Source organism: Camellia sinensis, chromosome 5 (assembly GCF_055761805.1).
Source record: "Camellia sinensis isolate YWXY chromosome 5, ASM5576180v1, whole genome shotgun sequence".
Classification (NCBI taxonomy): domain Eukaryota; kingdom Viridiplantae; phylum Streptophyta; class Magnoliopsida; order Ericales; family Theaceae; genus Camellia; species Camellia sinensis.
The window spans coordinates 159,252,549-159,263,330 of NC_138965.1; positions in this window are offsets into that span (position 1 = coordinate 159,252,549).

Here is a 10,782-nt window from a genome sequence, read left to right on the forward strand (position 1 = left end):
GTCACTATTGCCTTGGCTTTGGCTTTCTTTACCCTCTTTGGCTTAGCCTTGGGTTAGGATTGTGATGGGGAGGATTGAACTGTTACAACCCCAGGAAGGTCAGCCAAAAGGTCTTCAATGACAGCCTTGCTACGACCCATCTCTCCAGCAATGGTGGCTACAATGACTTTGGTGCCAAAGTGGATTGCTGGAAGTGCAATAGGTGGGTTGGCTGGATCGTAAGCCGACACTTCAGTGTTTTGACGTTTGCGGCTACGAGTTCTGCCTGCAGGAGCAAAGAGTGGAGGTCAGTGTCAGCGTTGGCGTTGGGCTAGAGGAATCAGTTAAGGAGCAGAAGTTGATGCAACCTTGGCTGGATCAGAAGATGAGGCCTGGTCTGGCCTTGGTAAGGAAGCAACTATTGGAGTTATAGCAGAGGGAGGAGTCTTGCTCCTCTTGGGAATGCTGGGCAATGTGGATTTGTAGGTTGGAATGTAGTTAAGCAGTAAAGGGGCCTTGCGCTGATCAACCGACAAGCCCAGCAACCTTCTTAAGTCCTTGCTGGGAAAGAAGGACTGGTGAAAATCTTTTGAGGGTTGGGAAAAAGCTGCAAAAATGAAAATCATACATTAGGACATATAGAAGGAATAAAATGTTAAGTCTTAAACAGAAAAATTGACACTGGGTTCTTACCCTCATTCTCTTTAAACACCAATCGGCGCAGAGGATAGAAATAAAGGTCGTCGTCAGGTGCAAATTCTCAGTTGCCTAAGATGATGAAGTAATCATCTCCAGTGCCCTTGTTGAAGTCTGGGAGGTCGGCTGTGAGTTTGTAGGCTGTGGATCTCGGCTTAAAGTAATAAATGTAGCCTTTTTCGAATTTTAGGCCACATATGGTGTAACAATATTGGATGTTGGCTAGTGTTATCCTAACATTTTCTTGGCTAGTTAAAGCAATTATATCGTTAATAACCCTATAGGAGTTAATTGCCAGTTGCATCGGATTGAGCTTGCAATATTGAAGAATTTCTCAAAAAAGAATGTTTAGAGGGAACCTAAGTCCACACTCTATGAAAGCAACTACAGGGAAAGTCATAGAGTCTCCATCAGACATGATGGAGTCCTCATCCCCTGCCAGCCTAAGGTGAACATTGGTTGGGATGGAGAACTCTCGGCAGAAGTACTCTATTTTTTCTGGGGTATCTACCCGCCACCTGAACATACCCATAATGTTGGCTAAAAGAAGAAGGTGCAAGGTTTGTGAAAAAATGAGTGGAGTAGGTTTGAATACCTCGGCTAAACCCTAAACTGGCAGTTTCTAGGGTTTTTTTAGATCTAAGGGAGGATTTGGTTCAGTTCTTCCTAAAGTTGTTATTTTTATCAAAACCCAAGCCTAAATCTATATGGAAACAAAGAATCAATGGCAAGAATCTGAAAACAAGACAAAGAGAAATAGAAAAGAAAACATGATTCAGACTCAAGAAATTCAAGAACACTGAATGAGTGTGTGCAGATGTGCAAAAACTCAGAATAGTGGTAAAGTTCCTAAAGTCTCAAGTGCATGAACAGTTGGTATGTACAGATCCAAAGACAGACTGAAAAAGAACTAAGTCGCAAACAGACACATTTGTCACCCAAATGATGAAATTCAAAACACAAGCAAAGATTAAAGAACATGAACAGATTCACAATGGCAGCAAACAACGTATAAGCATGCAATAGAGTTTGAAAGAAATCAAAGACTGAAAAGGGAAAAAATAGTGGCTTACCGAAGAGAATGATGCCGGAGTCAGATGACGTGAGTGGTCGCAAACGGACGATGAAAAGTTCACCGGAGGAGGTAATTAGAGCAGTTGTAAAAAGCTTTGAAGGAATGAAAATGAAGGTTTTTTGTAGAGAGAGAAAACTTTGAAAGAGTGGAAGAATGCAAAGTGAAGAGACGGAGAGAGGAGAAGTTTTGTTAAAATGTGAAAAGGCGGCAAACCATAAATGATATACCTTGGACGATGTGTCGGTCAGGCGACGTGCACAGACGCGATGTGACTTGATGGCCCTTGTCAGGTACAAATCAATAAGAGAAGGACACGTGGATGAAACGGTTAAGAAAACCGTGCGTGACAACTCATGCGTAGATAGAACTCTTGAAGTTCTTGATTTAATGAAGCAAGAACCTTGGCTAGAAGGACGGTCCTGGTTAAGAAACTTGAAGAACTTGGTTCTTGGTCGTTGATAAAGTAGGCTGCAGAGTCTTGGTCATGTCAAGCCGACGTGTGATGATCTCGATTATGAAGGATGGAGTAAGTCAGTCGTAGCCGACGTACTACGTGGACAAACGATGTAGGTTCCATCACCTCAGGATGCCGAGGTAATAGAACCCAAGGGGCAGTTGTGGGGACATATTTTGTGAATGACAACATGTGGCCAAGGTAACGCCAAAGTGTCAGCTGAGGTGCCACGTGTCTTGGTCATGGCGCCGAGGTGATCTCGGCTAGGACGAGATTATCTTTGGAGATACCGAAATCTGAGATGAGCGGATAAGGGACAGGAGTCTTGGGGAAGACCTTAGCATGGATAAAGATAAAGCTTTTAGGGAGTTTATCTCTATCTGGCTGGGAGTCCAAGATGAGAATTGAGCTAGAGTCTATTGAAGCTAGGCTTCTACAAGGATCAAGTTAGTACTGGCTATAAAAGTAAGGCACCCTCATGGGTCTAATGGTACACTTTTTATTCTGAGTAGTGAGTTAAGCACTATTTGCTATCTTTGAAAGATAACTGAGTACTGACTTGATCGTCAGAGTGCCCCCAGGTGGACAAACCACCGCCGGAGTCTTATCTTTCCATGACAAGTTGTCCGGGCGTGATCTATTCTGCCTGTGCTCTCCTGCTGAGTTCCTGTTTGGCAGTGTGGTCAGAAATCAGCACCCACAGTGAGTAATACGTGTAATGTGATGAATTAAAGAGTGGAGTATACCATTGTGACAACCCCCACCACTGCTTACTGATAACACTACTGATTAATGCTAATCTATGATTAAGCATGTTAATTGACTGACTGACTGAATTATTAAACTGATTGATTGATTGTGCTAGTTTGAATGCAATTCTATATGTTGACTGTTAAATTATCTGTTCATGTTTAATGCTTTAAACTGCAAATTGAAAGCCTTATCGGCGGCCGAATCTGAAATTGATTGATGTTTTGTGCTAATTAAGATTTATATGATTTTATGGTATATTTAATTGAAATGTGATTTGGTATGATTAAATTAGATTAAATATTGATAAATTACAATAGTTGGCCTTATTTACAACTTTGCCACTTAGTGACCCACTTCATATCATATTTTGAGGCTTGAATTATACATTAGATACATCATTTCCTCAGCCATTCCATGAGACCAAAACTGACTAGAGAGAGAGATAGTTAGGAGAGCTTGGTTTCAACAAAGATTTGCTTAGAAACTTGAAGAAATTGTAGAGAATTTGTACAATTGAGCTTATATCCTTGAGTTTAAAGACCTAAGGTTAGAACTCATCTCCTTGGTTGTGAGTTTAAGTTGTGCCTTGCATGGTCTATGTTAATTTTGAAGTTTAGAGCCAAGATATGGCTTAATGTGTTGAATTAAGAGTTTAATTTTTGCATGCTTGTATATATTTTGAAGTTTTGAGGTTGTAGTTCATAAATTTCTCACAGGCATGTCCATATCTTGAGTATAGTCCATGAATTCATCTTGTTATAGAAAGAATTGGCTCATTTGTTCATGTTTTGAAAGCTTGAAGTTGATTAAATTCATGCATGTTATGTTTTACATCATGTTCATGGAATTTGTTTGAATTTGTGTTCAATTGAACTACTTTTGGGCCTTGATTTTACAAATTGAGCTTTGAATCATGTTAAACTATGAATTTACAAGTGTTTCCCAGAAAATTGGCCCAAGAGGATCGAATTTGATGCATTAAAACTTGATTTGGAGCTTGAGGTTCAAATCTGAAAATTCCAGATTTTGGACTCTCGCTCGAGCGGGGTAAGTGGCGCTCGAGCGGGAAATTCGTGTATCCAGCACTTTTGTTGTGTTTACAGTATGCTCGAGCGGGGTTTTTCACGCTCGAGCGAGGACTTGTGTCACACGCTCGACACCCATCGAGCATGATTTTCACACATCCAGTACTTTTGCAGTTCGTTCGAGAGGGAAAGTTTACGCTCGAGCGGAGACTTTTGTTTGCATGTCCGCTCGAGCGGGACCTCTGTTTTTTGAAAATTCTGAAAATGTTTTTAAAGTGCATCTTTGCATCCTCATTCCATTCTAGGCATTCTTAGGCCTAGTTTAAGGTATCTTAACGAGGATATTGATATAGAACCACACCGAGGCAAATTAGGGATTAAGTTATTATTTCCCAACTGTGTAGCTTAGTGTGTGTTCACTCTATAACTGTGTAGGGTTGGCATCCAAGGACGCGTATTAGCTTATCTGCAGCCCAGAACTCTGTGAGTAACAATTTTGTAAAGATATGTTCAATTGAGATTATTTTCTGAATAAATGACTGTACTGCTTTATGAAATGACACTATTTACTGAATGAATGTTTGCCCTATTTGTGAACTGTATTCGTGGCATCCATAGCAATATACTGTTACTGAACTGTTACTGCTATTGTTACAGAGATCTCTGTCGGTTCCTATGTTTGGAACCACTACTGTTTACTGATATGATGGCCATCATTGACTGCTCGGTCTATTAAGACCTACTGTACTGGTTTACTATTGGATGCACCACATATGACTATTATAGTTTCTGAATGACTGTTATGGCATGAATTATGAGCCACAAACTAAATGACTGATATACTGTTTAAATGACTGTTTTCAATACTGAAAGGACATTCATTCTTAACCTCTTTACGCATATGTTATTCACTGGGCTTTAGCTCACTGCTCATACATATATGTAGGTGTTCAGACACTGGACCGTTGCTAGGGGCGTCAAGCTTAGCTCCTGTTTTGTCAAGCCAACCTTTGTGCCTCACTTTGAGGTTCCAGAACTGTTCAAGCTGAGGCTCCTTGGGGTGTTTGAGTTTTCCCCCTCTTTGTTTATATTCTGTATAGACTGAATGATGTTGTACTGTACTGTTCTAATAGGGATTAAGTCCCTGTCCTGAATGATTGTGTATATTGTACATATGGTTTTGGTACTGATTGTACATGTGTATTGAAAAGTCTTTTTTGCATACAGACTGTCACAACTCATTGGACATCTTTTTAGTTACTGTTTCGGCTTCCGCCAGCCCCTGTACTCTGTATTACTGTTAAGTAGGCCTTCGGTAATCTCAGATTAATGGCCGGTTACGGTACTAAACCCATAGGGTGGGTTTGGGTCGTGACAACAATTGAGTCCAAGAGGTCAAAAAGAAAAAGGGACAAAAACCGAGAGAGAGAGAGAGAGAGAGAGAGAGAGATCACTCAACCTGGAAAAGAGTTTGCTAGAGAGTGTGAATGCAAGATGAATAACTAAGAAATAAAGAAAAGAAAGGAGACTTAAGAATTTGTGAAGAGCTTCAATCATTCAACAACTCTAGGTAAGATTTCTAACTCCAAGCTTGTAGTAAATCCTCCCCTTCATCTCAAATCAAGAATAAATATGATTAACTTGTATGTAAATTTAAATATAATGAAAAGAAAAATTAAGTTCAAGAATTAAGAAATTAATTTAGGAAATTTATTAATTGAGTTTAATTTGTGTTATTTCTCATGAATTTGGACTTTATCTTTACATGCATTAATGAATCTTTAAGAATTTGATCCTTCAAGGTTATGTTTTGAAGAAGAAAGAGAAGAGAGTTTGAACTTAGGCTTGATACGAAGAAAATTGATTAAATCTAAATTAGGATAAGTTAGAGAGCAAAATTATGATTTGATTTTGATTTTAGTTTTTTACATGCAATTGTTTTTCTATAAGTTTTATGGTTTTAATTTGATATTTTGAAAGGAATTAGTAAGAAGGATAAACAAATTGAGTTAGGTTCAAAATTAAAGAAGTTAATTTGGAAATTAATTATTTTGGGTTTGATTTTGAAAGTTATAATTGAATTAAGCTTCATAAATTACTTGTATTATTTCAGGGATTGAGCCATGCAATTTCATTATATTCGATTTTGAAGAAAAAAGAATTTTAGAAACCATGAGTTCATGAAGATATGAGTTTTGATTTTAAAATTTAAGCAAGGTTTTCGTCCAAATAAAATAATTATTAATTATGTTTCATGATTTTGAGTTTGGATTTTAAAGTATTGATGTATGAAAGTTCTTGTGTTGAATTTTATTTCAGAAAAATTAATGAGTTTCAAGTTTAATTTCATACTTATGTTTCAAAGGAAAAGAAATTGAAAATATTTGCATGCATGAAGTTTTGATTTAAATTTGGAAAATTTAATGAGAATTTGAGCAAATGATTTATAAATAAACAAGTGTTTATGTTTTCTAAAGTGTTTTCAAAGTTTTGATGAAGCTTAGTATGGGTTTAAAGATTGAAAATGCACTAGGAAACTATTTTTGAGAAATTTAGAATTCTGGAATTTTAGAGACCGCTCGAGCGAACAACTATTTTCAGTGCATTTTTGAAAATTGCATTTAGTTCATATTTTTTTTCTCATCTTTTCCTAAAGCATTCTAGACATTATTTATGACTCAGTAAAGATTAATAAACTACCAATCAACATAAATTAGTTAGTTAAAGAATGAGTCATAAACTTAGTAGTAATTGATCAAGAAGCCAAGTAAGAAATTGATTTATTTAGAAAATAATGATTTAGTCATGAAAGAATATGTGAAATAAGAACCCGGTTCATTTGAATAAGAAGGAATAAGCGTAGTAGAACTTCGGACTACTTAAACAGAAAAAGGCGAGAAAGTCAAGTTTGATCAAAGAAGTGATATTGTGTTTCAATGTGTATATGGTATGTGTTTGTGTAGGCCACGTGCTATTGTTTGCCTAATCTGTCTGCCTTATCTGATCTACTAGCTGAGCCATCTGTGAGTAATAACTCTGTAAAGTTATGTTTAACTTTAATTATTTTCTGAGACTATGAAATGATCATTTTTCTAAAATGCGATGTTCTATATGAATGAATGATTGTCCAAATTTTTAAAATGTATTCGTGGCATCCTTAGGACAAGGCCCTTGTTTGGGAGTAATAATACCGTGGTCTACAAGTACAAGGCCCTTGGCTGGAGGTAACAATACCGTGCCTTTTTAAGCAAGGTCCTTGCCCGGGGGTAACAATACCGTGACTCAAGTATATTACAAGTTCCTGGTACCGAAGGTTCCTTTATGGAACTAACAAGCAAGATAACGCTAATAGATGTACCATGTATGATTAAGCATGAACTCTGATTTATGTATGTGATTTGAACAAGAATATGAATATGAACCTATTTTTGATTTGAAATCTGAATATGCATAAGACTCTGCTTCTGATAAGAATCTGTTTCTGATATAAATTCTGATTTTTGACTCTGTGATGGACATCATTCATTAAAATCTTTTACTTTGTTATTATTCACTGGGCTCCAGTTCACTGTATTATTTATGTATGTAGGTGATCAGGCGCGTGACCAGGCGTGTGACTAGGCCTAGAGCTTCTGCTTGGACTTTGTTTTGTCAGCCAACCTATGTGCTTCCTGTGGAGGTTCCAGAGATGTCAAGTGGTTATGGCTATGTGCATAAAGTTCTAGTTTCGTTTATTCTATATTTAGGGCCATGTCCCTTTTTGTCTAGTCTGTATATATATGATGATGTGTGAATGTATGTATATAAAGTTTAAAATTTTTCTGTCTAATATAAGTCTGCACAGCTCAATGGATGTATAATTGCTATTTGCTTCCGCAACCCCTAATTATATGTTATTCTGTTAAGAGGCCTTTGGTAATCTAAGGATTACTGGCCTGTTACGACGCTAAACCTATAGGGGCGGGTTTGGGTCATGATAGAGTGATATCAGAGCACGAGTTAATATCTTATACACATGTCCATTGAGCATTAGAATGTCTAGAACGGATTTAAGTTCATGCATATAGAAAGTAAGTAGTAAGTTGTGCATTCAGGAATATGTATATACGTTTGTATAATACGTTTAAGTATTGAAACTAAGAATTAAGAGCTATTGTGGACTCTTGATAATTATAAGGAAACTGGAATGTGTTTAATTAGTTTAGCAATAAGGCTAAAAACTAAGAACTATTGACAAATTTGTAATGTTATAAGGAAATCAAAATTTTTGACTAGAACATTGGGTTGTACAAGTATGTTGCTTTGTGGAAACATGGTGTTATGAGAAATTAGAATCTTTAATGGAAGCTATGAAAGTTGTGTGAGTTATACGTCAAATTAGGCTATGAGAATATTTGGGAAATTGAGGAATTTGATGATCAATGAAATATGTGGAATTATGGTAATTGAGGACGAGAAAAGTCATTTGATATGTAAGATAGTACATTTTGGTGGGAACCTATTATGTGGAGTGTTAAACCATAGAGTCTCATGCCTTTGTTGAATGACCTTGAAAGTCTGATTGGAATCACGTTTGGCCAGCATAGCTTCGAATCAGAAGTTCTTGGTAAATTCTTTGGGAATGAATAGGTTACCCTACCAGTGTCCTTATATGCCTCTATGTATATGACTACATGTATATGATATGTGTTTTGTGTTGTAATTCAAGTTAATTAAATTAACCCAAGTGTTATCAACCATCTTTTTGTGTTTAACCCTTATCTTCTGTCATTAGGAAAAGATGGTGAAAAGTGTGAATGAAGTGGAGGCTGAGTCCTTATCGGAGCGATTAGATAAAATAGAAGAAGTGCTAGAGAATATGATGAAGGCTATGCAATGCTATAATACTTGACAAGATCAAAAGAAAAGTTAGGCGTGGAAGAAAAAGGTAAACCAAAGAGGGAGACGAAGAATTTTGTGGTAGGAGAAACGAGTAATTCTAAGCAAGGTTGTAAGAGAAGTAAGTTATCCCAGTATGTTCAATATGTCACAAGATTCATCGGGGACTGTGTCATCGAATTACTAGAAATGTGAAAGGTTGGGGCATTAAAAAAAAATAGAAAAATTAAAAAAAATAAACTGTTCCAAAATCTAAGAGAAAGCTCAAATGAATTAATTGGTTAAGGTTAGTACTTAAGTACAATTAGGAATTAGTAGGAATGTTTGAAGTTAAAAGTTTATGTGTGTGTGATTTTATTTGAATTGGTCTTAATCAATGTTTGATAAAGATGGAACCCATTTGTTTGACCATTTAAAACTCAACCTGAGATTGCTAAAAATTATTAGAGCATCGCTAGGACTTGAGCTAAACAAAAGACTAAACGATTTAAGCCGATGAAAATTTTCCTACTTGAGGTCTGAATAAGTAAGACTTAATTTACTGAAATCATATTGTTATGGAACCATTGAGAACATTGAAAGTGACCAATTATGATATATTGAATTATGAATCAAGAAGAATTATTGTGATAACCGTGTCCTGTACTATGTTAATTAATCATGATTATGTTTGTAATTATGTGCTTAATTTGAATTTGAGTGTTAATTGCATGATTATATGTGATTTTGGCTTTGTATCTGTTCACCGTAGGAAAATCTGTTAGAATCTGTGCTTTGAATTGAAAATTGAAGGCCTTATCGGCCACCGAAGCCAAAATTGACTACGCCATTGTGATTGGCGTAATTTTTAGAGCCTATGGTGAAATTTAATTGAAAATTGATTCGGATCAAAATAATTCGAGTAAACTGATTGAATTAGGCTCTATTAATAACCTTAATCAATTTGATTAAGAGAGGGACTATATAAGGGCCTTATTACACTCAACTCTTCATTTGGTGAGCTCAAAAATCCGGTTATACACTCTAGAGAGAGAGAGAGAGAGGCCAATTTTAGAGAGAGGAAGAGGGAGAATTGTGTATCTTGGCTCAAAGTTGTGAATTTTGAAGCTTAACTCTAAGAATTAGCTAGAAATTAGAAGCTTGGAACTCCAAGGGGAGTATTTGAGCATTGATTCACATATTGAGATTGTAATTTTGAGAATTTGAAACTAGATTGTAAACAAAAGTGTGAATTAAGTTATATATGAAGTTAGATTGAGCATGCATGCATAAAATTACCATGACTTGCCATATAGTTGCATATTTGAAGGTAAAGCATGCTAATCATGATGAAATTGAGATCAAGGTGTGCATGCATGTAGCAATTTGTTATGAGTCCTCATGTTTGTGTATAAGACATGTTGAGTGGGTTGAATTGGAAGTCATTTATGACATGTATCCATGAAAATGAGACTATGGACTCAACTACATGTTTTGGAGATGAATTTGGCAAGAATGGTATGAGTATGAAATTGATCCATGGGAATTGAGCTTCAAAATGTTGTAATTTAGCATTTGTATCATGTTAGAAGGTTTGCATGTGAAGTATGAGTCATAATATGCAAGTTACATTAGTTTGAATGCAAGTTTGAAGCTCAAATTGGCTGCTGAAAAACCCAGAATTCGGCATGCCTGCTCGAGCGGGGAAAGCTCTGCTTGAGCATGAAATGCTAGTTCCCAGAACTTTTGTAGACACGGACATCCGCTCGAGTGGGTAGATTCACGCTCGAGCGGGGAGCCATGTAGTTTGACTTTCAGCTCGAGCGTCCGAAGTCACGCTCGAGCGTAAAAATGAGGCAACCAGTATTGTTGCAGACCCAATGGGTCCGCTCGAACGGCTAAAACCACGCTCGAGTGGGGAGCCCTGTTTCAGAAAGTTTGTA